This window comes from Callospermophilus lateralis, chromosome 2, assembly GCF_048772815.1.
Source record: "Callospermophilus lateralis isolate mCalLat2 chromosome 2, mCalLat2.hap1, whole genome shotgun sequence".
NCBI classification, from domain to species: domain Eukaryota; kingdom Metazoa; phylum Chordata; class Mammalia; order Rodentia; family Sciuridae; genus Callospermophilus; species Callospermophilus lateralis.
The window spans coordinates 59,332,078-59,359,866 of record NC_135306.1 but is presented as its reverse complement, the minus strand read 5'-3'; positions in this window follow the sequence as shown (position 1 = coordinate 59,359,866).

The following is a 27,789-nucleotide window of genomic DNA, read 5'->3' as shown; positions in this document are numbered from 1 at the left end:
TGTGTGTGTGTGTGTGTGTGTGTGTGTGTGTGTGTGTTACTGGGGATTGGATGCAGGCACCTTCTACTTCTGCACCACATTCCCTGTTCTTTTTATATTACTTTGAGACAGGGTCTCACTAAATTGCCCAGGCTGGCCTCAGACTTGCCATCCTCCTGCCTCAGCCTCCTAAGTTACTGGGATTACAGAAAGGAGCCACCTCACCCAACAGGAGCTTTCACTCTTAATAAGAGGCAGGGATATCCAAGTTTTCTTTGAATGTGTGTGTATGCAGCCATCTAGGGAGACTGTTCATTTCAATACATAGTAATAGACAGCAAATGTGTACATTTTGTCTGAAACTACCTTTTCTTATTCATTGAATGTTGTTCCCAAATATGGTCAAATCTGTCTCCACTTGCTTGTGGCTCCAATTCTGATGGCAGACAAGTATTATCATTATCCCACATTTTAAAATGACATCACTCTATAGAATGTGGCTTTTCTTTCCATTTCACTTCATTTTTTACTGGGGGAAGGACACGGAAAGGTCAATGTGAAAAGAAGAGATGGAGGGTGACCACCTCTTTGAAAACTCCACATATAACTCTGTCTCTTTCTCAGTCTGTGAGCCAGGCCTCAGCAGCTTCTATAGAACTGGCTTACCTTCAACCACAGAGAACAATAAGCTCCTAAACATATATTTTCTAAGATAATTCACATGATCTAAAATACACCACCCTAAATATTTGAGGTGAGTTAAACTCCTAATGTGATCCAATCTTTCCCAACAGCTTGTTTAAAACAGGGTCTTTTCAGATAACACAAATAAAAGGACTGGTTTAGAAATTTTAAAAATATATCTAGAAGTAGTTATAAAAATCTGAATTCAAACATTTACTCATCAAAATATAACAACAGCTCTAATACAATAGGATCATATTATTGTCTATAAATTTTATTGTCCAATCACAAGACGTTATAAGCTGTGCATCACAATTTTTAAAATATTCCTATCAATATGAGGTTATCTTTTTTTCTTCTCACCCCCTGAACAAAATTATATCTAGGCAACTTTAAAGTCACTGTATTAATAGCACCAACAGTGTTGACACAGTTCTTTAGTTAAAGCCATTAAGTCTGTGTTGAAGTATCTGATTCCAAAGCCCTACACCAAGGGGTGAAAATGAAAAATTGCAAACATGTGGCTGATTAGAAAAATAGTTATAATAGGCCTTACTGCTGTTATTATTGAATGTACAAGTGAAATAACCATTAGCCTGTTTTAACCACTGGAAAACACCCTATGGTGGTACTTGACTGATTCGATGCATTTTTGTACACAATTGCTGTGCTAATGGATCAGACATTTACCCCATAACAAAGGAAAGCTCAAATGTAAGCCTTAGGGTTTACAGTAATTCCAGAATACCAAACCACCACTAAGGATTTTAAATGAAGCCCCTGCTGATCTATTTACTGGTTAAACCCTTTTGTCCCCACAAAACAGTAACATCACTCACAGGACAAATTATTGATAAATTGCAGAATTTCAAACAATGATAAGCAGAGAATTAAAAATCCATAACAGACATTAGCTTTAGGAAATGCACTTAGCAGAATATGATTGTTGGTTTGGATCCAGTTTTTTCTTTATGCCTTTCAAGACGTAAAGGTCCCCCCAAGCCTCCGGTTATCACAGTATCCCGAAGAACAAAACTGACTCAGCTATGGAAAGGATGAGATGTACCAAGCAGTCTTAATTGCTGAGGATAATCTATAAACACAAGATACAAAGTTGACCCTCAAAGTGATCTCTTCTCACCTTCCACAGGGATGGCATGTTAGGGATATCATTGTTATAGGGTACAAAACAGTGCTCAGGAAAGGTTCCTAAAGGAAATCGTTCTTCCATGCAACCATGTTGCTATGGCAACCAAACCAATCAAGCTTCTTCACAAAAGCTTTTATGTCAAGTTCTGTTAGCAAACTCATATGGAAAGTATAGCTCAACTAAATTATCACTACATTTGTTACCCTATTAGAAATAGGTGAAAGGCACTGATATTTTAAAAATTAGAGAAATATATATACTCTCTTTACATCTTAAATTAGTTAAACTCAATCTTTTACCTAAACAAAAGCCTCTTGAAGGTTCTTTCTCAGGAATAAAAGAATTCACCTGGCAGGGTATATCCTTTCCTCTCCCCATCTTCTGCTTGACACAGAATTCTCCCATCTTAATGAATCTTTTATCATCTCTTTGCAAACATAAACATCAGATGCATTTGTATTATAGCTATAGCTTACATAGGGAAAAATCCTAGCATTAAACATAGTATTTCTTAAGGAAAACAGAATAGGTGGCAAAGCAATATGGATTAGTTTTATTAAGAAGTATTTTTCTTCAGAAGGTGATGAAGCTGTAACATCAATTACTAGCTTAAATGTGAAGGCTGAGATATATTACCAACATGGTTTCACATTACGGTAAGTACATTTTCAGCAGGCGTTCTCCTCCTGTTTGTTAAATTCACTTTTTAAAAACAAAAACTATGCTCATGAATTTAATGAATTTTAATACTGTGACACTCAGCTCCGTGAGCCCATGGATTTTACAAAAAAAAAAAAAAAAAAATGATACTGCACTGTGTTGAGTAAATCCTTCATTTTAAATTTTAATCAGAAATATCAGAAAAAATCTACCCCCAGAGGCCTAAAAAGTCTGTATTTTGGATTTATAGGAAATACTTTTTTAAAAATCTATATTTATTTATTAATATCTTTATATATTTTTATGTGGTGCTGAGGCTTGAACCCAGAGCCTCACATGTTCCAGGAAAGCTCTCAACCACTGTGCTACAACCCTAGCCTGTATTATTTTCATAGGATGTTGGAATTCATGAGAGACATCATAAACTGGCTATGGGCACAGACAAGTGTTGTTGTCTTCCTAGACTTAAGCAGAATTTCAGGATTTCTGATAAGCAGATTTTGTTCTGAAACACTCAACAACTATGATCAGGTTGGAAATAAAAACCAAGGTAAGTTTAGATCAAAACTAAACTTAGCTTTTCAGAGCTTTTTAAAAAAGCAAAACATCATCAATAACACTAAACATTAATCTTGGCAGAAATCACATTTTCCACGAATTGCCTGTCTATGATCTGAGGCACTCACAGATTAGGAGGAATATTTTCACAGTATTTCAGGTAGAATTAAATTGTAACTCTATATTATAATAAAGGGATTGAGAGATAGCTCAGTTTTAAAGCATCTGCCTAGCATATGCAAGACTCTGAGTTCAATGCCCAGCACCCCAAAAAGTAAATAAATAAATAAATAACAATTATGATGATTGTTTATGCTGTGAAAATCACAATTGTCCATTTTAACTTCTAGGTGATCTCAATAAGTTAACATCAATCTAAAACCTTGGAAAATATCATTTTACTTAACTTTACCTATAAACATAAAATTTTACACCTAATCCTAAATAAGATAACACTTTATATTTGCATGGTAACTGGAAAACCTGGAATCAATATTCACTACCTTTTATTTGATTCTATTTACAATTTTCATAGATAGGCAATGAGATAACAGGGGAAGGAAATAAAACTCAATTCAGTTTAATAACATATTTATTATTAATGATTTATAGTAATCATTATAAGATCAAGCATTTAATAATACCTATTATAGGCCTTAAAAGCTGTCTTAAAAGCTTTTTCCTTCACTGTTAACATAGCTGTTTTATATACACACGTATCTCTCTATACACATATATGTACTTCATTCTCACAATAATTCTGAGATATGGATATTCTTGATTTATAGACCAAAAAACAGAGGCTCAAAAAGATTAAGTAGTCTGCCAAAAGTTACAAAGTGAATAAATCAAGAATTCAAACTCATTCCACTGAATTGGCATGATATTCATTTGCTCTAAGAACAGATCAAATTCCTGAAAGTGCTTCCTACAAGGTCACTTCTTGTGAATAATATGAAATTTAATTGTTCTTAATATATGATTTGTAACATTTACAAGATTTCAGAAGAATTCTTAATTTGGCTTTGTTAACGGCAATTTTGCCTTTCAGGGATACGTCTGGCCATTTTTTATAGCAATATAAATACTGTCATTCCAAACACACAGCTCTTTGCTTTCGCATCAGATTTAAACAATTACTCCCAAAGGGTTTCCCTGCTATCATTTAGAGGAGCAGGACATCCTTCAACTAACAAGGAAAGAGACATAGTCCATGAATGCACTGACTACTGGGTTCAATACAAAATATCACCATACCAGAAGGCAGAAATACTAAGAAGTGATGCCCTAACAAAAGTTGAGCTTTCAAAGGGCAAAGACACAAGAATTAATCTTTTACCTTGTTAAGATGAAAGGAAATTACTAGCTTAGACAATGAGTAAAACATCTAGCACATTCTTTCCAAAACCTGGGCCACTTCACTGCAAAGTGAAAACAGTTACTATTTACCAGTTTGGAAGTATAAAATATATAAATGTTCTTCCAATACAACAAATTTTGTTTTATATTGGTATATATGAACATATTAATTTATACCTTCTATTAATGTATTTCTCTAATATAAAATCTCCTTGGGAAGCTGGGGCACATATTAACATACTATATTACATTTGAATAGCTTTCAATAAAATTATCTAGGAGATTCTTAAACCAAATTCCTTTGTGACACAGCATTATAAAGTTCTTGATAGCTGGAATTACCAGATAATTCTTTCATCTGACATATAATCAGAGAGCACAAAACGTTCAGGAAGATTCCTTTGTCCTGTTCTCCTTGCCCACAGAACAATACCCTCTGGAAGCCAGCATAATATGGAAGCACGACTTCCCAAGATAGGCGTTGACTGTCTCAGCTTCTAGGTGCTTAAAGTAGCCATTTCATAGCCAACAACACTTTTTTTTGTTTTTTTGTTTTGCAGTGTCATTTTAGAGTTGTTGAAATTTCTTTCTGTCTTTGTAAGAACAGAAGAAATTATGTAATCCAATGTATTTAATAACAATAGCATAGAAGACTATTAATATTTACTAGTATTTTCTACATATATGTTTATATTCTTCTGAAGCTCTTTTACCACTCTACAATATATATATACTTCAAAACATCATGTTGGGGTTGTTGGGGACATAGCTCAGCAATAGAACACTTGCTTAGCATGAACAAAGTCCTGGGTTCAATCCTCCACACCGCACACAAACATGCACACACACACAAAATCATATGTTACATGATAAACACATAAATTTTTCTGTCAATTTTTAAAAAGAAAAAAAATGGTAAATATATTTAAATACATATATTTCTACATCCTCCTAAATGCAATTGTTCTGTCCACTACACTAGTAAAAAAATTGAGGCAAAAAAAAAAAAACCTCAGAAATTCAATCAAAGATCACTCAGCTCTCCAGTGGCAGAGGGAAGATTCTTTTCTAGCAATCTAGCTACACACCCTGTCTTTTAAACCTCAACATTTAAGATGAGGAAGACAGAATTCCTGCCCTCAGTGTAGCATTTCATTTGAAAAAGGTGGAGCTACACAGGATAGATTCATATCTGTAAAAAAAAAAAAACCAAAGAAAGAAAGAAAAAGAAAAATGATTATATTCACTAGCTAAGAATAAAATGCTAAGATTAAAGCTGGGCAAGGTGGCGCATGCCTGTAGCCCCAACAGCTTGGCAGGCTGAGGCAGGAGGATTGTGAGTTCAAAGCCAGCCTCAGCAATGAGGGAGGCACTTAGAAACTTAGTAAAACCCTGTCTTTAAATAAAATATCAAAAAGGGCCAAGGATGTGGCTCTATGGTTAAGCACCCCTGAATTCAATCCTCAGTACCAAAAAAAAAAAAAAAAATGCTAAGATTGAAACAAGGAAACAGCTGGGCACTGTGGCACATATCTACAATACTGGCAGCTCAGGAAGCTGAGGCAGGGGGATCATTAGTTCAAAGCCAGCCTCGACAACTTAGTGAGGCCCTAAGCAACTAAGTGAGACCCTGTCTTTAAATAAACTATTTTTTAAAAGGGCTGGGAATGTTGCTCAGTGGTTAAGCACCCCTGAGTTCAATCCCGGTACCAAAAACCAAAATAAAATAAGGAAACAATTTCTCAATTTAATTAAAATGCATGCACACTACACAGCACATGCACATTTGTTTGTATATGAGTATGTGTTTCTGAATCCTTGCAAGACTCAAGAAGCATCTGGGTGCAGTGGCGCCCACCTTAATCCTACCAACTCAGGAGACTGGGGCAAGAGGATCCCAAGTTCAAGGGCAGCCTGGGCACTAAGCCACACCCTGTAACAAATTTCCAGCAATTTCTGGCTTTGGGAGGCCAAACTTAACAGTTAACTATTCTTTCCACCACTCTATGATTAACAGCTGACTGGCCTATCTCTTGACCTTATTCACAAGCAGGAATAAGGATACCAACCCATGAAAGTTTCTTGGGATGGGCACTTACAGAATAGCCCTTGCCACAAATCTGTCTTTGTAAATCTTTTCCTTCAAACCCATCTCTAAAACAATTTTATAAATTGAAAATTTGTCTCTTGAGGTTAGGGCATAGTTCAGTGATAGAGGAGCGCTATTTAGTATAGATGCGGTCTGAGATTCAATTCTCAACGTGCCTCCACCCCCAAAAGAAGAAAGAAAATCTATCTCTTGATTTGAAATCTGAATTTGGTATCTATCATCTTGAGGTCACAGACAAAGTTTCTATTTCAGTATTTTGACCTGTATACTTATAACTAGTCCTAAGAATAATTGAAGCATTATCTGAATAGTTTGAAATCAATGTCAAATGATGTATCACTCTCAAGTAAGATTTTTTAATATACTGTTGTTATTATTTTAAGTATTTAAACAGTGGTATGCTTATAATTCCAATGACTCCAGAGGCTGAGGCAGAAGGATTCCCAAGTTCCAGACCAGCCCTGGCAACTTAGTGAGACTCTGTCTCAAAAAAAAAAAAAAAAAAAAAAAAAAATGGCTAAGAAAGAGCCGTTGAAAAAATGTTTAAAAGAGAATGTAGTCAGTGGTAAAGTGTCCCTTGGTTCAATCCCCAACACACACACACACACACACACACACACACACACACACCAAAAAAAGCTTAAACAGCAAATATAAATGTCATTATATGAACCTTTTTTATTAATATTTCTATTTCAGTAGTTTGTCCATTTATAAAACTGATTCCTTATGGATGTTCCAGATATTCAATAATCAGTATTTTAAAATATTTTTAAAGAGTATTCAAGGATAAATGTTCTAATCATTACCCCTAGAATACAATGGACTTCTTTTGCAAAATATTGACTCTTTATTATTGACAAATCATTAATAAATAAACAATTATCACATAGATCATACTGTTCTCAAACATGTGCTGTCTTTCCCTTAATAACAGAGCTAACTGTGAGACAAAACAGAAGTCTTGAAGTACTCCATGATCATAGGCAGCCATGGGATTGATGGCCATCCTTCTGGCAAACGTAAGTCAATAAAAGTAGAACACACATATTTAATTGTTTTTGTTTTACTAAGTAAGGATTCTCCAGCTTTTATTACACCATAGACACAAAAGAGTCTACACCCCTTTTTGCTTACTCTATACCAAGCAAGTCACTGACAATTTCCCCTCAATGATTCAGTAAATCTCTTTTCTTTAGCTTTTGCCCCTGAAACATTTATCCATGCCCTGGTAATATATGCCTTAGCAAGGGCTCCAGTACCCTAACTGCCATCAAAGCAAACACAGACCCAGAAATAAAAGGCTGTAAGACCTGGGAATAAAATGTTAAAAGTGCAAACTGATATAAACATGTGTTCTGACAGAGAAAGTGCACTTTAAATTGTGCACAGCCAGTACTCACTACAATTTGGAAATTCCCCTAGTGAGAGTAGAATTGTTGCATTTATGCCTTGATTGGAAGGTTAAGGACATGGTGATTGAAGGCTAATGTTAAATAAAATACAATGGAAGGGGAAGCACAATGATTTACTAACATAAAACATTTATTAAAGGCATGTTCATGCTTACAAATCCAGTATCAATAAAAAGTAACATCATTGAGGACCTATTTGTACTATGCATTAATCCTTACAACCCTCTGTGAGGAGTGTTATTTTTTCCCCAAGTTACATATAAAGAAACCAAAGCTGACAGAGATTAAGCAATTTGTCCAAAGTCCTGCTGCTAATAATGGAACAGAACTTGAATCCAGTTCTGTTTCATTCCAAAGCACGCCCCCATCCCCCAAGATCACCACACATGCTGCAGTCATTTATTTAAGCTAAGGCAATTTAGCAGGTTAGAAAGCAGAAAGGATTAACAGATTTCCACTTTCCCAAACTAAACCCAGTATCCACACAGCCCATACTGCCATCTTCCTAAAATACGTCTCTGATCATGTCCTCGGCATGAAATTCTTCAGTGCTTTCCCATCCACAGCTGAGGAAAGTACAGATGCTCTGGTCCAAGTTTTATACTCAGTGTTGTTAAATAAAGACAGTAAACCATTGTTTTGGACTAGGCTCCAACAAACAGAATGAAAATCAAAATGCAGTCACTCACACTAAAGTTCTAATCACCAAAATGAAACTAAGTTTATTTTTGTTTTTCTTTTGGTACAGGGGATTGAACTTTTTACCACAAGCTTCTTCCCAGTCCATTTTATTTTTTATTTTGAGATAGCGTCTCACCAAGTTACTGAGTCTCACTAAATTGCTGCCTCTGGCCTTGAACCTATGATCCTCCTGCCCTCCACATCTTAGGTCTCTGGGATTATAAGCATGGGACTCAGGTCCCAATGAAACTAAATTTTTAGCTGAACTTCCCAGAAGTCAGAAAAGAAGGCAAACAGCAATTTTACAAAACAGGTCAGTTTCAATCAGCTTGATAATATAAATTCCCTCTGCTTTAATCCTTCTGAAAAAGGAAGACAAAGTAACCTGATGTTATTTTGTTATTTTTCTATTGTTGTGTCTCCCTGATCCTACATGACAAGAGAAGTAACTTTAAGATGACCAATCAATTCTTGTTGCTTTTGCTTTCTCAGTCCTCTGCTTATAGAATCAAACACCTTTACTCTGCTCCTTGGAGCACTCTATTTTACAGAAGGAAGAGTTGCTCAATTCAGAAGTCACAAAAGAAAGCCAATTAAGATCTCTAAAGGAAAGGGTAATGATTTGTTCTTTGACAGTGTTGTTTCCATCTTACTCAGATTAACAGCCGTCTCCCCCAGCACTCCACGTAGCCTACTTTTTCTGGGACTCCATAGACATTTCACCTTTTGCCTGACCTCTAAATGTTACATGTCCCACTGACTCTCCCTTATTGACATCCCTGGATGGTTTATCCCTTCCCACATAGCTTTAACTGCCATCCATGGTCCAATGATTCTCAAACTGACATCTCCATAGTAACCACACCTTTGAGCTACAGAATCTCATAACACATACTCCCTGACCCCTGTCTGTGCTCTTTGGCTGTTTCCTGGGGCCATAAACCAAGTTTCCAAAGTGATCTCCCCATCCACCAGCATGCTCATTTGCCAGTTTTCCCCATTAGGTGTACTCTAGATAAAAGCCTACATCTATCTTCGATTTCTTCCTAATCCCACTCCTCTTCCACCCACCCTAACCCAATCAATTGGAAATCCTATCTCCATAGCCACCACCATCTCTCATCTGGTTCATCCACAAGAGCTTTCTAAATGGCCTTCCCATTTCTACTCCTGTAACCTCCCAATCTATTCTTTATACAGCAGCCAGGATAATCTTTTTAAAACAAAATCCAATGTGTCACTCCTCTGCCTACAACTCCTTTCATGGTCTCCTATTGTGTCTTAAATGAAATCCAATCTTGTTACCCAGGCCCACAAGGCCCTGAGCCATCAGACCTCCTGACCAGCTCTCTCCAGTCTTAATCACTTTCAACTCTCGCAGTCCACTGCCCTCCAGCGGAGCTGGTCCTTTTTCAGTTATTAGATTCCCTGACTTTTGTCCTTCATACATGCCAATACCTGCTACACCTGCCCAGCTGAATTCTTCTCATCCTTCTGCTCTTCAACTTAGATGCTCCCTCCCCAGAGAAAAAGACAAGACCAGGATTCTAAGGTCAGACACCACCATTTTTTCCTGTCATCATCTTAACTAATTTGTATTGCACATTTATCTATTATTTGCCTCTCCTGCTGGATGGTGAGCTCCACAATGGCAAGAATAGCATCACTCGGATCACAAGTCAATGTACAGTGCCTAGCAGGGTGCCTGGAGTATGGAAGACATCCTGAAAACAGAATTCAAATACTTGCATGATCTGGACCCTGACTACTTCTCCCCATCTCCAACCCCACACTCTTGTTCCGAACATATAAGAGGATTTGAGGATAGCACTATGAGCATGCTTACTTGATATCTGCTGCTCCTTTCTCCTGGAATACTCTTTCTCCTCTTGTTTAAACTAGCAGATTTCTGTTTTCTCTTTGGATCAAATTTCAGTATCTTTTACTCTGTGATACCCCCTCCCCCAAAACACACCCTCACTGAGGGCAGAGTTGGTTACTTCTTCTTCTGTAGGCTTATGTACTTCTATTAAACTAGTACCACACCAACTTGTTCTATGTCCTTTAAAAGGCTAAGTTCATTGAGAGTAAGGACCATTTTCACCTATTATTTCAATATCATAGCAGTATCAATGGCGAAATAAATAAATGACCCAATTCATCAATCTATTTGGTATTCGAGGAATTTTCATTTTCTGCCCCCAAAAGTAACTAAATTCCCACTTTTTTTCCCCCAGGCCCTACAACAGAAACCAGCTCATCATTTACAGTTCAAAGCAGACCATGCCTTTAACCTATAGGATACATATCATGTCCCATCAGTGAAAGATTTATTCTTATTCACTAGAAGTTATTAAAATTTCTAAATTACACTAAACATAGATTTAATCCAATTAAGACATGGCTAAATGAACTTGAATAGAATCCATTTAAAATAATAGGCCTGAAATTATGTGGAAGAGCATCTTTCTTGAAATATCTACATTTTCATAATTATTAGAACAATATCCCAAAGCACATTTAATTAGCACTTACTGTCATCCACAAAATAATAATAAGATAATAAGATATTCAATAAAGTGTTGGGCACTGTTTGATCTATTTTACCAGAATGTCTATTATTACAAAGGGAAGTAGCCAAGCATGGTGGTGCATGCCTGTAATTCCGGCTACTCAGGAAGCTGAGGCAGGACTGCAAGTTCAAGTCCAGCCTCAGCAACTTAGCAAGGCCCTGTCTCAAAATTTTAAACGGAGGGGTTGGGGATGTAGGTCAGTGGTACAGAGCTTGCCTAGCAAGCATGAGGCCCTGGATTCAATACCTTGTATGCAAAAAAAAATAAAAAAGAGAGAGAGAAAGAAAGAGAGAAATTTGGGATAGATGATCTCTTACTCTATGCCGCATGGGAACACAGCAAAAAGACTGCCATCTGCAAACTTGGGGGAAAACCTTCACCAGGAACCAAATCAGCTGGTGCCTTGATCTTGGACTTCCAGCCTCCAAACTGTGGGAAATAATGTTTATTGTTCAATACACCCAGTCTGCGGTACTGTGTCACCACAGCCCAAGCCAACAAGGTAGGCATGTTTATTAGTAGTACTGTAAGATAGCTGCATATTCAAATTACTGTGGAGTATACTGCAGAAATACACTGGTTCTGTGGCAGTGGCAGAACCACGTTACCAAAAAGTGAGAAGGTAACTGAGCTTTTTATTGCTTATGTATCTCTAGAAAATTTATTTATTTTTTTTGAATGTGTAGACTGTTTGGTTTGGATTCATTGTAAAGCTTTAACCTTTGCAACAGGATAAAATTAAATATACTACATAAAATTTGTGAAATGCTATCCCCAAGCCAACTCAAAGAACTCAAGCCATGGCAGGTTTGCTATCTTTCTAAAATAACTCACAACGCTTTCATCTTCACAGGATCTATGGGCAAGGGTATCCCATAAAATGTAATGCTCACAAAGGAAACAAGGATTCTTGGAAATATTCTACCATACCCTACCACAGTGCTATATATCCTGTGCATCTGTTTTATAGTTACTATTGAGAGCTTACCAAGTTGAATAGGTAATTACCATGACAGTTTTCTTAATTGCTCATGTAAATTATTTTTTCATATTTTTAAATAGAAGTATAATTTATGGAGTGAATTGCCCAGACTTTAAGTCTAGTCAAATGAGTTTTCAAATATATATGTCTATGTAGATAATATAGAATATTTCAGAAAGCTGCCTTGTGTTCTTATTCAGGCATCCTCCTGTCCCCCTTCCCACTCCCTTCATCTCATGCCCAGGCAACCACTGTCATGAATTCTATCTCTAAAGATTAGCTTTATTTGTTTTAAACTTCACATAAAAGGAATCACATGGGTGTGGGGGGGTGTGGCTCAGCGGTAGAGCGCTCGCCTAGCGCATGCAAGGCCCTAGGTTCGATCCTCAGACCACATAAAAATAAATAATAAAACAAAGGTGTTGTGTCCAACTACAACTAAAAAATAAATATTATTTTTTCAAAAAAGGAATCACACGGTTGTGTCTGTCTTCTTTCTCACATTATTCTTCATGTTGTTCTTATTGTTGTACAGATATTAATTCTTTCATTTTTCACTTCCTTATGAAGTAGAGAGTATTATTGTGATCTCATTGCAGATGAGAAAATGAGGGAAACCGAGAAGTAACCTGTCCAAGATCTCACACCTTACAAGAAGAGCTGAGCTGTGGACCCAGGAACTTTGGTTCTAGAGACCAAATAATGTGTAATATAAGTTTATGGAGGTTGGGTTTGTAGCTTAGTGGAGGAGCACTTAGCTAGCACGTGTGAGGCACTGCGTTCAATCCTCAGCACCACACAAAAATAAATACATAAAATAAAAGTGTTGTGTCCATCTACAGCTAAAAATATTTTTTAAAATTTATGGAGATTATTTTGAACTATACTACTCAAGGGAAAAAAATCAAAGGATGAAAAGATAAAAGGAAAATCTTATGGAGATTCTGAAAGACTTCTGGCACTTTCAAGGGAATCAGCAAGAAAACTAAATCTGGATATTAAGAAACAAGGACTTTTTTTAAAAAAGGAAAGTATAAAATGATTTAAGGTGTTATATTTTAAATAACAAGTATACTTTAGAATACTCAGGAACTAGTTTTTTTGAAAAATTTTGATGATTCAGCTCCACAATAAAATATGCACTTAGGAAATGTGTGGGCTTACAAGCAACACTTGGTATCTTCAAATCCAACTCTTATACTTTGAAGATTAGAAAACTTAAGCTCAGGAAGTTTACCAAGTTTTTAACCAAGTTTTGTCAAGGTTCACATAGCACACTAGTGACAAAATCAAGCCTAGAAGCTATGTCTTCAAATGATAATCATAAATGTAACATTTATTGAACACTTTACTGTGTGCCAAGCATTGCGCTCAGCAGTTTGTTTGTTCGTTTGTTTAAATGTTTGCTGAGGAACAAACCCAGGGCCTCACACTAGCTACGTGAGCGCTCTACCGCTGAGCACAACCCCAGTCCTAGGCTCAGCAGTTGAATGTGTTGTTTTAATTAATCCTCACAATAAAGTACAACATATATAGGACATATTTAAATGATATTAAATTAACATTAACTGAATAATGATCCAACTCATTCAGTGAAGTTCAAGTTTGCATTTTCATAAAAAAAATGTTATAGTAGCATAAGAAAATAAAATAACATAAAATTGTGAATACAGGCTGCCACTATACTTCAATTATCTAAGGACTCTTTTTCACACTGATAATCATTTTACTGGAGACTCTATTTAAATAAGAAATGGTATATTCATTATCCCACAAGTAGACAATGTGTTAGGTGGGTAGAAAAGTGAATTTTTTTATATGATATCCTAAGTATAGATAGACATCCCACCTAATAAATATCTAATCAATATCAATCTGATCAGTCTTAAGTGTATCATCTAGTCACCTGAAGTAAACAAGAAATAAGCTGGTCCAAATCAAGTTTTCTTGTTCTTTTAAATTAGGGTTTTGGAAAGAAATACATTTTTGTAAGTATTTGGCCTGTTTTGCCCACAGCCCAAATCCATTAGCCAATTTACAATCACATCTGTGTGATGAGCAGCACTGCCTGCTGCATGGTTGAAAGGGAAATGGTCCCATTAAAGTCCACAGCATTCCCAATTGTATTACCCAGCCCTGTGTCATCCACAGTGCCCAGCAGGTTCTCAGCAAAGCATGGTAGAGGAACAACTTAAAACCAAACTACAGAGGTTACACTTACACCAACCCCTCAGAGAAGAAGCTTTTGGGAAGGAGCAACAAGCACTGGCAGTGTGGTCAGATGCTCTTGTGTGTTGGACAAGTTGCTGTATTCCTTCACCCCTGAGCTTCGTCTCTCAGCACAGTCTCACTGGGATCATAGCTTTTGCAGGTAACCAGAGGATACCAGACTATTTTTCCTAAGGTAAGGAAGAAAGAGGAAAAGGAGCAGGGTGGAAGAAAGGAAGGAAAGCAAAATCATCCACAGAGCTCCTACTAAACCCTGTGAAGATGTCAGAAGCCAGGAAAGCTCAGAGGTGCAAGAATGTGACTCACTCAGGAAGACAGTGGTTCTGTTTGGTTTTGTTTTCCAATCCCTGAGAGTGAGAATCCGGGCTAGGAAATAGTTTCTGATTCAAAAAAAAATTTTAAAAAAAACTCCCCTCCAAAAACGGATATGATGATTCCCACACTTGTTTCAGATGCTCTATTTCTGATCATTATCTTTGTTGGGTCTACTTATTAAGTCCTAGGAGAATGTCAGGAAATGTTTAATGTTAACTAGATTGGTTAAAAAATAAAAACAGTCTTGCTTACTCTGTATCAAAGTACACTTGGCTTGCTTCCATTACACCATTATGAAATTGCATTAGGACTATGTTATGTAAACATGCTCAGAAGACAGACTAGAGATAATCCAGTCCACACACAGTTAAACGAAACAGCCAATCTAATTCAGAAAATCCAGTCATTGGGAATAGGAAGAAAAAATGACAGGTAAGCAAAATTAAAGCCTAAGCTTCCTTCCCTTAAAGTGTTCAGTCTTCTGAATCACATGTATCATCTCTAAATATTAAAAAAAATAACATACACAAGACATGTCTTTTTCCACCACAGTTAAAATTTTATCATTCTGAAAAATGCTTTGCTGTTTATTTGAACACTATTACTTTTATCTGTCAACTATATTGTAAACACTGCAAAACATCAGAGAAACTTTCCCACAGCAAAGACCATTTACATACACTAATTTGGCAAAAAAAAAAAAATTGCTTTCCAAATCACAATGTTTTACAAAGGCCATATTCTATTTTTCCTTTAGTGCTTTTTTGACAGTTGGAAATGGGTACAAGTTGTAATTTACTCGTATCCATTTCCTACTTTAGTAGTGTCCAGTAAAATCATTCAAACAGCATGACAGATAAAAAGCAATAATAAAACGTATTTGCAATCTTCTGAGAGCTATAATGTACACTGAATATAAACAGTAACTGCTGGTGTGTGTGTGTATATATATATATATATATATATATATATATATATATACACACATATATACACATAAATATATATATATAAAATCTATACATACAGTTGATAAGGAAGGATAGTACCTAAATACATTTAGAAATACTGTAATGAAAATGTTAAGTGTGCCCTGATCCCAAAATCCTCAAAGTTCCTAGTCACGTTTAATTCGCCTTAATAGAGAATTGCTTTGGAAAAAAATTATGCAAGAATGGTAAAATCTGACAGTAGGTAACAATATATTTTTGTAGTCATGAAAGCAGAACAAAAATATGTCACATGTAAGGTTCATGGCAGCTAAAGCTACCTTTGTTTTGGGTTTTTTTTTTTTTTTTTTTTGGTCAAATAACACTCCACAATACAAAAATTAGGGAGAAAGCAGGCAATGAATTACAAAGAAGAGAGAAAGTCAATTAGGGTGATTACCAAACAGCCCTAGAATGTTTCAGAAATGCCCGACTGAACAAGGCCACAATACGCTTCAAGTATGAGAAAGAGAAAATTAGCCAGTGTTTGCACCCACTATGTGTGTTTTGTTAACAAAGTGATTTTGATTAAGTTTATGGTCACACCACAGGATCACAAGACTTCACAAAGAGGATTACTTTAAATACGAAATCTTTGAACTGTAAAACTAATCATTTCTGAAGGAGGCTGGATATTCAATATTTCTCTAAATTGAAGTTTCTCTCCTCTCTCTCCTTTTTTTTTCTCAGATTATATGAGGCTTCTTTTATTCCATAAACTGGATAGCTACACACACCCCTCCCCCAAAGAATATAAAACAATATTTTAAGAGAAATGCAACTTTTCAATTCATGTTAAAACTCTCATAAATTTAATTTCTACTGTTCATTATCCAGAGAACTGTATAACGTAAGAGTCTTTTCCTTTCCTATCTTATTTTGCAATTAAAAAAAAAGTAATATTTACTTGGTATCTTCTCCATGGGCCCCAGAAATCTTAATAACAGTGGCAGCAAACTCAGTTCCCTTATAGGCCACAGAAACAGGGCTTACAATGAGAAAGAAAAAAATGAGATTTGGAAGTTTATAGCTGTCCCCTTCTGACTTATTGTACCAGTAGACTTTCCTGAAGAATTAACCTTATCAGATAGTGTTTCACTACCCCCTAACTTCCAAGAGGTTAGTAGCATTGATTTCAGCATGAGACCTTTGGAACCTTTGGAGGATGTCTCAGTACAGCTACATTTGATGCCCTACAAGCCTCATATACAAAAAGTGGCAGGCAGAAAGAGAACCAAGTTCAGTATCTAGCGATATGTAATATATAAATGGCAACCTTTAATTATTTCAATTTATTCATTTATCACTTAATAGGTGTTACTTAAATATTCTCATTATCCTCGAGATTTCATGACAAATATTCACCATGTAACATAATTTCCATTTTTCAGATTGAGAAAATTGAGTCCTACTTCATGGATAATTTATTTTTATTTTTATTTATTTATTTGTTTGTTTGTTTTTGTGGTGCTGGGGATTGAACCCAGGGCCTTCTGCATTCAAGGCAAGCACTCTACTAACTGAGCTATATCCCCAGCCCAGGATAATTTTTTTTTAATATATATTTTTAGTTGTAGTTGGTCACACATCTTTATTTTATTTTATATGGTGCTGAGAATCGAAACCAGTGCCTCACACATGCTAGAAAAGCACTCTACCAATGAGCCCCAGCCCCAGTCCAGATGATGATCTTAAAAAGAGGCACTATTCATAATACTATAAAGTTGAATGGAAACTAATTCAGTATAAATAAATAATATACACATGATTTAACAAGTATGCTAAAATTAAATCCTTGAGAAACAACTCTACTTCAGGGCTGTTAACTTGTTTAATCTCTCCTTATAGGACAATGTTAGTCATTTTCTGAACATTTATAAAAATAAGTCAATTTATGGATAAATATACTAAAAACTTAGGGCATTTAAAATATTCTTGCCTTAGACTTTTATAAGTTCATCTCACTTTCTAACATTTTGCAGAATTCTAGATATTTATAATTTCCAGTATAATTACACAACTTCTCATTTCCAAAAGGAATCCTGGCAGATTTTATAATGAATCCTTTTTCTTGTCATTCACTCACTTTTATTTATATTTACATTAATAACTTTATTATAGTGATGAATTCATACACAGTAGTTGAATTCATATCTAATAGTTACAGGAGCGAAGCATGCCAAAGTGTTTTTCACATTTATATTGGGGCTGGGGTTGTGGCTCAGCGGTAGAGTGCTCACCTAGCACATGCGAGGCCCTGGGTTCAATTCTCAGCACCACATAAAAATAAATAAATAAAGATATTGTGTCCAACTAAAAAATAAATATTAAAAAAAAAAAAGTTATAATAAACAAGGAAAATTTCCGAGGTAGATTTTCAGGACAGATTTTACAAGCCTAGGTAATACAATTAAATGGTTCCATTTTTAAAATTTATATATGTAATATAAAATGTGAAAATATAGTGACTCAAATGATAGGGTTTTTTTTTTATATTTTTTTAGTCATAGATGGACACAACAACTTTATTTTATTTTGATGTGGTCCCAGGGATCAAACCCAGTGTCTCATGCGTGTTAGGCAAATGCTCTACCAATGAGCCACAACTCTAGTTCAGGGTTTATCTTTTATAAGTAAAAAAAAAAAAAAAAAAACCTATTTAAAATTCAACAATGCAAAACATTTTTGTCTAACATCTAATAATTGACTGTTTCTTTTTACTTCAAAAATAACGTTATCAGCCTGGCATGGGAGCATACACCTGTAATGTGAACTACTGGGGAGGCTAAAGCAGGAAGATTCCAAGTTCAAGGCCAGCCCTGGCAACCTAGCAAAACCCAATCTCAAAATAAAATAAAAACGGCTGGGGATGTAGGTCAGTGGTAGGTTTACCAACCATGCTAAAAGCCCAGGTTTGATCCCCAGTACCACCAAAAAAAAAAAAAACGTTATTAATTTCTACTCTGATGCATCTATGTGTTCATACATCTATAAACTTTTATATAAAGGGGAAGAAATATGACAAAGTAATTTTAGTAGCAACATCAGTAATATTAGAAATTATTTTATGGATAACCCATGTGTTCAGGCACACTAATCTTTAAATGCATAATCTCATCTAATATTCACAGAAATCCTATAAAGGAGAGAGGTGCCTGTATTATTACGTTTTGGAGATAAACTCAAAATCAAAGAGGTTACATGGTGGGAATTGAAACCCTGGTCCATCCAGAGACCAAGGAAATGAGCCAGGACATGCAAAAACTCGGGTTTCTAAAATAAATCCCATTGGGTCCTTGGTCTATGGCTTTGGGCAAGACTAAAAAATTATTTCTCAAATTTCTCCTGTAAAAAATTACAGCAAAAAAAGAATGTGAAGACAGCAAAGCTTTATACAGGCCACTTGGAAACTCTTGAATTTACATGGAGTTATGCAGAACAAATAACCACTGACAGCATATTGGGCACTGTCTTTTAAAGGGTAGGCATGAGTGAACTAAGGAATCTAATTGAATGGAAAGGGAGTAGACTCACCAATAGGTTGACCTTAGATTGAAGTCAGTACCCAGGAAAAACAGCAATTAGCAAAAGAGTCACAAATTCATGTGGGCTGGGAGCATTAGAGTCTGCAAAGCAGAACCAGGACATAGGGTAGGCAGAGGAACTTAAAGACCCTGGCCTTTCTGCTCAGTTCACTTCACCTGGGTTGACCAGCAGCAGCAGTATCTGAGATCAGAGGACACAGAAGATCTGACCCCTGTTTTTAAGGCATGTGAAATATGTCTAGAATGTTAGCCTCTAGAAACTGAGGTAAGAAGTAAATTTGCTTTTCAAAGAGCAGAAGAATGTCATCTGAGCACACTCCTACCTCAAGGGTATTTGCACTCACTGCTCTTCTGAATTCCTCTTTCCCAGAGAGTCCATTCTCAGAACCCCACCCCCACCATAGTACTTAACACAGCAGTGTTTCTACCTCACACAGTACACTGGCCACCTGGAGGCTCCTTTGCTTTGCCATGTTGTTTTCATCACTATTGATGTATTTTATATACTATTGTATGTCTGTTCATTGACTATCTCTACACTAATTTGTAAGCCCCATATCTTTGCTGTTGCCTGCTGCATTCTCAATGCCTAAATCAAGTCGGGGACACAGAAAAAACTTAATAAATACTTGTTTAATTAATGTATGAATAAATTTCAAAGCAACATTGTCGACATGTCATTTTTTTTCATTGTCTAGAATTTTGAGTTCTATGTGCTGCTACTTGCTGTATTATACAAGTAAGGAGATGGGTAAATTAGTAAATAATACAATCAAAGTTAGTGACCTTGAAACTCGTGAATTAATTCAAGCATAAATACTGCTCAGAATGTAGAACTTGAATGTTTTGATAGTTTAATAGAAACACTAACAAAGCAAAGCACAAAACACGCTCTATTTCACAAAGAAAAGGAAGCCCCTGGCACATCTCTAAAATACCAGAGTTATTGGTTAATCACCGAAAACCAATACTCTTCCTGGATTGGTTCTTCCTAGTTAAAAGTTTGTTAAAAAAGGTTTTAATCTTAGAACATCCACCAAACAACCAATTATACAGCAATAATCAAAATTCATCCTTACAAAAAAAAATTAGGGTTAATTTCAAAATTCTCATCTTTGATATATAGTAATTTTAGGTTCTAAGTTCAGAACATTAATAAAACAAATTTCTAAAATAGGAGATAGAAAAAATACGGGAAACAAGCATATGAAAAAATTTTTAAATTTTATTCCAACTAGAAAATAAATTGAGACAAGGTTCTGGAATCATGAAAACTGAATATAAATTTATACCCGCAAGAGTCTTTCTCTTGCTACAAGACTATTCAGTATCTCTTTAAAATGAAATGAAACTGGGGCTGGGGTTGTGGCTTAGAGGTAGAGCACCTGCCTAACATGCATGAGGCACTAGGTTCAATCCTCCTAGGTAAGTAAGATCCTCAGCACCACATAAAAATTAAAATAAATAAATAAATAAAGGCATTGTGTCCACCTATAACTAAAATATAAATGTTTAAAAAATTGAAATGAAATTGTATCACTTAAAACAAAGATAGTTTTGTTTTTTGGGTTTTTTTGATTGTTAGGTATGTGGGTTTTTATTTTTAAGTATTAAAAGGAAAGGAGAGGTTTCTCAATAAGAAACTAGTTAAAAATATTTATGTATAAATTTCCACTTCTCAGAACTTGAGTAAGTCCCAGGATATTACATGGAAGTCTGAAAGAAGGGATCTTGATTTCTTACTCAAAATGTAAGACTCAGCTTAAGTTCACATCTAAGAACAAGCAGGAAAAAATTATCAAAGACAAACCTCCAAGAAAAACTTAAGGGTGAAGGGACTGACTCAACAAGCTCTTATAGCAAAATAAAACTGAATTGAAAGGGCATGATGACTGACTCTACTATGGTTCTATAGACAAACAGAAGAAGTTAGATAACAGATCTTAAAACTTGTGATTTCAAACAAGAATTTTTAAAGGAACATTGCAAATAAGTGGCATAGAAAGAACTGTTCAGTGTATTGTTTAGGAATAAGAAACTGGTAACTAAAATTACATTACTTTTATGTTAAAAGTTTAAAAAAAAAGAAATTGGTAATTAAAAACTAAAAATCTATTTAGAACTTTGCCTTAGACTGGGAGTGGAGCTCAGTGGTAGAGTGATTTCCTAGCATGTGTGAGGCCCTGAATTCCATTCTTAGCACCACAAAAAAAAAAGAAAGAAAGAAAAGGGCATTTTAGAACCTTGCCTTATACCATAGTCGCATATCACAGATGATTTGAATGTGAAATGTTCAACTATGTTCCTCTTTGGCTTCTTAGAAGGGTTTCAATTCTGAAATCAAATAATAGCATACCTTTCAAATTCAACTGAAAATTAACAACATAGATATTTCACTAAACTTAATACTATTTTTAAATAATTTCTATTTTTTTTTATTTGTAGTTAGACACAATACTTTTATTTTATTTATTTGTTTTTATGTGGTGTTGAGGATGGAACACAGCGGCCCACACATGCTGGGCGAGTGCTCTACCACTGAGCCACAACCCCAGCCCTAATCATATTTTTTAATAATCTGCTTGAAAAAAAAATTTTTAAAGCAGAAAATAACTTAATGATTAAATGAGGTCATTTAGCTTAACAGGTTTTTTTTTTCAGTTAATCTATGCATAACTCTTGGTTGTGAATTTATAATATGCTTTAACCAGACTTTTTCTGCCCAAAGAGTACCTGGCTTTCTATGGTGGAAATAAGCATAATGATATTTCATGGATATTTAATACTTTCAGGTACTTCACCAACTAAATATATTGAGAGCCACTAGAATGAAGAATTGATATAAATAGTAATGAGAGGAACTAGACATCACAAAATTCAGATGAAAAACTTAGGAAAGGAAATGATGTTCTAATTCCAAATGCAAAAGGCATAATAAAGAAGACTACCAACAGTCTTGATTATGTAAAATTATAAATAAAAATTCTGTTTATTAAAAAATTGCTAAAGTAAGACCAATAAACAGACTTGAGGTACATTTGTTATAAATACAACAAAGATTTAATATGCCTAATGGATAAAGCATATGAACTAATGAATGAAAACCCTTAGGAAACACAGAGACAATTCATATAACAAGAATAAATTACTCCAAACAAACATAAGGGAGAAATTATCACTTTAGTAATTAAAGAAATTCATATTAAAACAATAATGAGGCTGCATTTTGCCTATTAAATCAACAAAACCTAGATGATAATTTCCAAACTGACCAAGGGGAAAAGAAGCTCGTACTTTGATCATTACTGGTAGCATTATCATCACATACATCCTTTCTGGAATGCAACTTGGCAATTTGTTCCATGAGATATAAAAATGTGCAAACTCTTTAACCTAGTGATTCCACATCTATATATTGGTCTTATGAGAAATAATGTAAAATCTAAGGGAAAAAAGTTAGATCCATTAAAATGTTCATCAAAGCTTTGCATTTGTAATAGTAGGAGAGATGGGAAGTGAGGGTGGGGATGGGGGAGAGGATGTTCAACAACAGAAAGTCTTGGGTCACCATTTAAAATGACAGGCATAAGAATGCAAGGTAGGAAAAATGATTTGTGTTAAATGACAAAGTGTGGATGGTAAAGGATAAAGGATCAGAAAATGTAATCAAGTCAGAAAAGTGGGTTATTTTCAGGAGACTGGATTTTGAGTAAATTTGTTTTTTCTCATTCTAATTTCTCTAAATGATGTTATAGTTCTTAGACAGCTTTAAAATGGATGGATAAAAGCTCAGATACATAAAGATAAGCCTTTATCATTTGACCACTATATTTGAGCAGAAATTAGGAACACTTTTTTGGTTCTTGCTTCCTTCCCAATCACTCCATAGTAACCCAAGCTATCTTTTTTTTTTTTTTTTAACTCTGGCACTTGTTGGACACACCCAAATTCAGTGTTCCATATTTCTGTACTTTCCTCTCTCAAAACGTGAACTATCACTGAGGCTCAGCATTTAATTTAGTGGGCTTGTAGTTACATCAGTTGAAAATACCAACACATTAACCACATCTGTGTGAAAAACAATCATGCCCATCTTCATTTTTTCCAGATAATTAATACTGAAAACTATTAATTGCCTTTTTAATGGACTAAGCAACCCTCTAACACGGATGCCATCAATTAAGTGCAATGCTCTAATAGACCTGATATTGCAGCTTCTATACCACGTGCAATAACATCAGCAAGAACCAGTGTCATACATGAATCACCTTGACTCCTTATCTGAGATTTCTCAGCCTCCTTCTTATGACAACTATGTCAAGTTCTGCATCATGACCGAGAGCACCCACAGCAAAGACTACGGAGTGGTCGGGAGGGGAAAACAGACTATTAAATCTTTCTACAGTGAAAATGTGGGGACATTTTATGTAACTCCTATTCTATCATAATATTCTGGTAACCATTAAGATTTAGATCTGTAATTATGGGAAAGAACCTGAAATTCACCCTGATTACTGAAAAAGACAGTGAGTATAATACAACAAAAAGCCAAGACTTATAAAATGAGAGTTTGCAAGAGGTGAATATTCCCAAGCTCTAGTAGATTAACTGTTCAAAATGGACATTCCACATTTGCACTTTGTTGGCAAGGCATGGAAAATGTCTCCAAGTATATGCACTTCCATCTGTAGTGTGAATCCTCTTTGGTAAATAAATAAATATACTTGTTACAACACAAACAAGCTTTTTTTTTTTTTTTAAGAGATGTTGGGTGGTGGAACAGAATCCACAGTTCTGAGTCAACACAAGATTACCATGTCCTGTTGGGCATGGTGGTGCATGCCTGTAATATCAGTGGCTCTGGAGGCTGAAGCAGGAGGATTGCAAGTTCAAAGCCAACCTCACAATTCAGAAAGGCCCTAAGCAATTTAATGAGACCCTATCTTAAAATAAAAAGGGCTGGGGATGTGACTCAATGGTAAACAGCCCTTGGGTTAAATCCCCCACTGTACCAAAAAAAAAAAAAAAAAATGGGGATAAGGTATGTATATATATATATACCATATATGTATGTATGTGTGTGTGTGTATATATATATATATATATATATATATATATATATATCCATATCCCAAAATGTGCTCAGCATTGTATAAATACAAATACCTACCTTTAAGTCCTTTTTAAAGCTACAAGCATTACTTAGTACATAAGTTGAGTGTACTCCTAAGTAACTGCTTTCAAAACCCTTCACACTTCAAGAAACTGTTTTTGTTTTTGATTGCAAAACTGCAGCTCCGTACCTAAAGAGTTCAGAACTGGTTTAAAAACAAAAGCAAAAACAGAAAGCCTTACCCTCAACTATTGCTAAATAAATATGCTTTCTAAATCATATTTTAAATAAAATCACTTCTTCACACAACAATAGTAACAATGAAAAAGAAAATCTACCTGCAAAACACAAACCCAACCCAATGAAAAATACCAGGACCTGAGCTACTCCCTGAGGGAGGAGATAGAACTTACAACACCAGAGAAAAAGTGTTCGGAAACAATTACCTCCAGCCTGTGACCAAGAGAGAGACTGGGTGGGAGAAAGGTGGCTGCTTCTAGGAGCTTCTTCCCATGGCTGTTCTCTTTTACAGCTCTACCAAAACCTCAATCCCAGCTTTTAGTGCCTGCCTGGGGAGCGAGAGGCTGTGGAGAGTGGGGTAGAGGCAATGGGTTCCTGTTCTCTCCCCTGCCTCTCTGTCCCCATTAGATTGTCCCAGTGAAGTCTGGAAGTCTGTCATTTCCCCTGATTTTTCTCAATGATTTCCAACAGGTTATTCTGATATGTGCTTGTCAGCATTAATTAATGTGACATTGGATCAGCTTGATCACTGATAAAATTTAAGAGCACAATAATTAAACAAAATGACAACAGGAAAGATGCTGGGGGATGGGGGTAGGCAGAGCATTTGCATCTCCAGTATATTCACCTCTTTCTCTGGCCCAGTTCAGCCAGCCTCACAAAGGCACATCTGCTCTGCTCTGCTCTACATATGGAGATTGCAGATATCAGACCTATCCAGTTTGCTTAGGACAGCCCAGACTATACTGTGGTTCCATAAAAAGGGTCCTCTCTCACAGCATCCTGTTTGGATGTTAAACTATGTGATCACCCTACTGAGCCTGCTCTTTCAACTACATGGCCTTTCCTTACCTTAACCTCTCCCACATAGCTACAACAGTGAAAGGGGCTAAAGACAAAGATCACTAGGAACACAGCAGAGAAGCCACTCTGAAGATTTGCAGGGATAGATGTGGTACAACTGATAATGCTCAGTTGGTTTCCCTGTTTGATTTCCATGGGAAGGCTATTTCTCCACATTGAGCTGATACAAAAATCAGAGTACGTATATTTATCGTTAGACAAAAAAAGCACAGAATCTGCTATCAGTTCACTTTCCATGAGAATGAAGGTAATTTTGAAACACAGCTTCTTTCACTTACATCTGGCTGGTACATTATTTCCTCCTAAGATCAATGGGTATTCTATACATGCAAATGGTGTGCCTTTATTTTATTTCCAATGTAACCTTGCAAAGATCAGCTGAAGTTTTAGAACCAGAGGCACACCCGTGCTGTCCAATACAACTTTGTGCAATAATGGAATTATTTCATGTCTATTATTTCATAGCTATTTTTCCTGATGACTACTAGCTACATGTGGTTTGGGGCCACTTGAAATGTATATAGCACAACTTGAGTTTTTAATTACATCCAATTTTAATTAAGTAACAAGGAAATATGATTTCTTAAATTAGAAAATTAGGATAAAGAAGATGTGTCTCCTGTTGTTTCCTTTGAGTCTTGATGAGAAAAGTCACTAGATTCCTCATCAGGGCAGATACTGTATACTAAGGAACCCTTCTCCCTCTCAGGGGCAATGCATTTGTCTGGGCCCTATTTCTGGCAGTATAACCGGACCTGTATCCAGCACAGAAAGGACTGTCCTTGGGTCCCAAAAGGTGTCAACTGAATGCTTTCCAGTTCTTGGGGCCTTAGTTTCCTCAGAGGGTGAAAAAAAAAAAAAAAAAAAGAAAAAAAAAGAAAAAAAAATCCATGTGGTTAAATTTAGTGTCCTTTCTAGAATCTTTGAAGATTTCCCATTGGCCATCTGAGAAAAGATCACCACCATGACAAAGAGGCCAACATGGCCCACTGTGCCATCAGAAACATGCTTGGTTCTGTCCTACAGATGTGGAAACAAGGGTGATATGTCACTCCGATACATATTACAAAAGGAAAAAGAGTTTTATGTTTAAGAGATCTTTTACTTCCCCTTTATCTATCCTATAAGTAATACCACATTTATATACATCACTGTGTGTCTATTCTGTAAAATGAAAAGACTATTTTGAAAGACAAATTAGAAAAGATAACTGGCCATTAAATTCATTTATTAAGAAGTCTTAATCACATTTACTTAGTATAGTTTTTTAAAAATATAAACAAGTCATGAAGTGAATAATTTGGTGGTACACTCCCTAAAGGGTTCTATCATTCTAAAAATGTCTTAAAACTAAATATCATTCAAAATGAGGCCAAGATGATGCATATTTTAAAAAATTTCTCATAGAAACTAACCATCTGTACAATAATCCATCGTCTGCTCTACCAAGGTGATTTATTAAGGATAATGAAGCATATGATTTAATAGCTGCCACAAATCCTTTTTCAAGTAGGATGGGTATAAATAATACAAAAAGATGGTCCAATAATAGCCAAATCCCAACCTAAGAACTATTCTGTATGCTAGGTCACAGGAAATTACATGAACTCAATTAACTGCAGAGCAAAGTGAAAAGTGGCTGTGCCCATAGCTAAAGATCTAACTACTCTCTCCTATCCCAGTAATCATCACTATTATTATTACTTAGAGGGACTTATGAGCTCTACTAGCATGGTGGAATCTGAGTAGTTTTCCACATGACAACACAAAGCTCTCCAATTGAGAATGAAAATTATACCAGCATGCATTTTCCAAAAAATCCAGATCTCTGAAATTTGCCAATGCAAACTGCAATTGGCAGTGCTCTGCTCATCCTTACATCCACACAGCACCTTGAATCCAACAGTGTTGACTGTAATGAATGTTTAGTGGGGGAGCAGGTGAATGAGTAAAATAAGGCCTCTGAAATCCATGCAGGAAAAAAAAATGACAGATTATATATATATCTCACAGTCCTGGGTTCCTATGCAATATTTGTATTACTAGTTGTCAAGAGGTTATTTCCTTTGGTAGCAAAGCTTTCCTTGGGTGTACTTCCATGAAGCATGAAAACAAAGTCACAAAATCATATGCACCATTTGAATGCAGTATCCAGACATTAGCTCTTGTTTGAAAACTGACAAGCTCTTCTCGTGTCTCTCTCTGCAAATAGTCAGGTCTTCACAGGGCCTTATGTAACCAGTGAGGCACATTTTTAACAACAGGAAATACGAGCAGTCTTACATGCCAGCTGTTTAGCATGATCAGACTGCCTGGCTGTGCCTTAGAGGCATGGCACAGTCA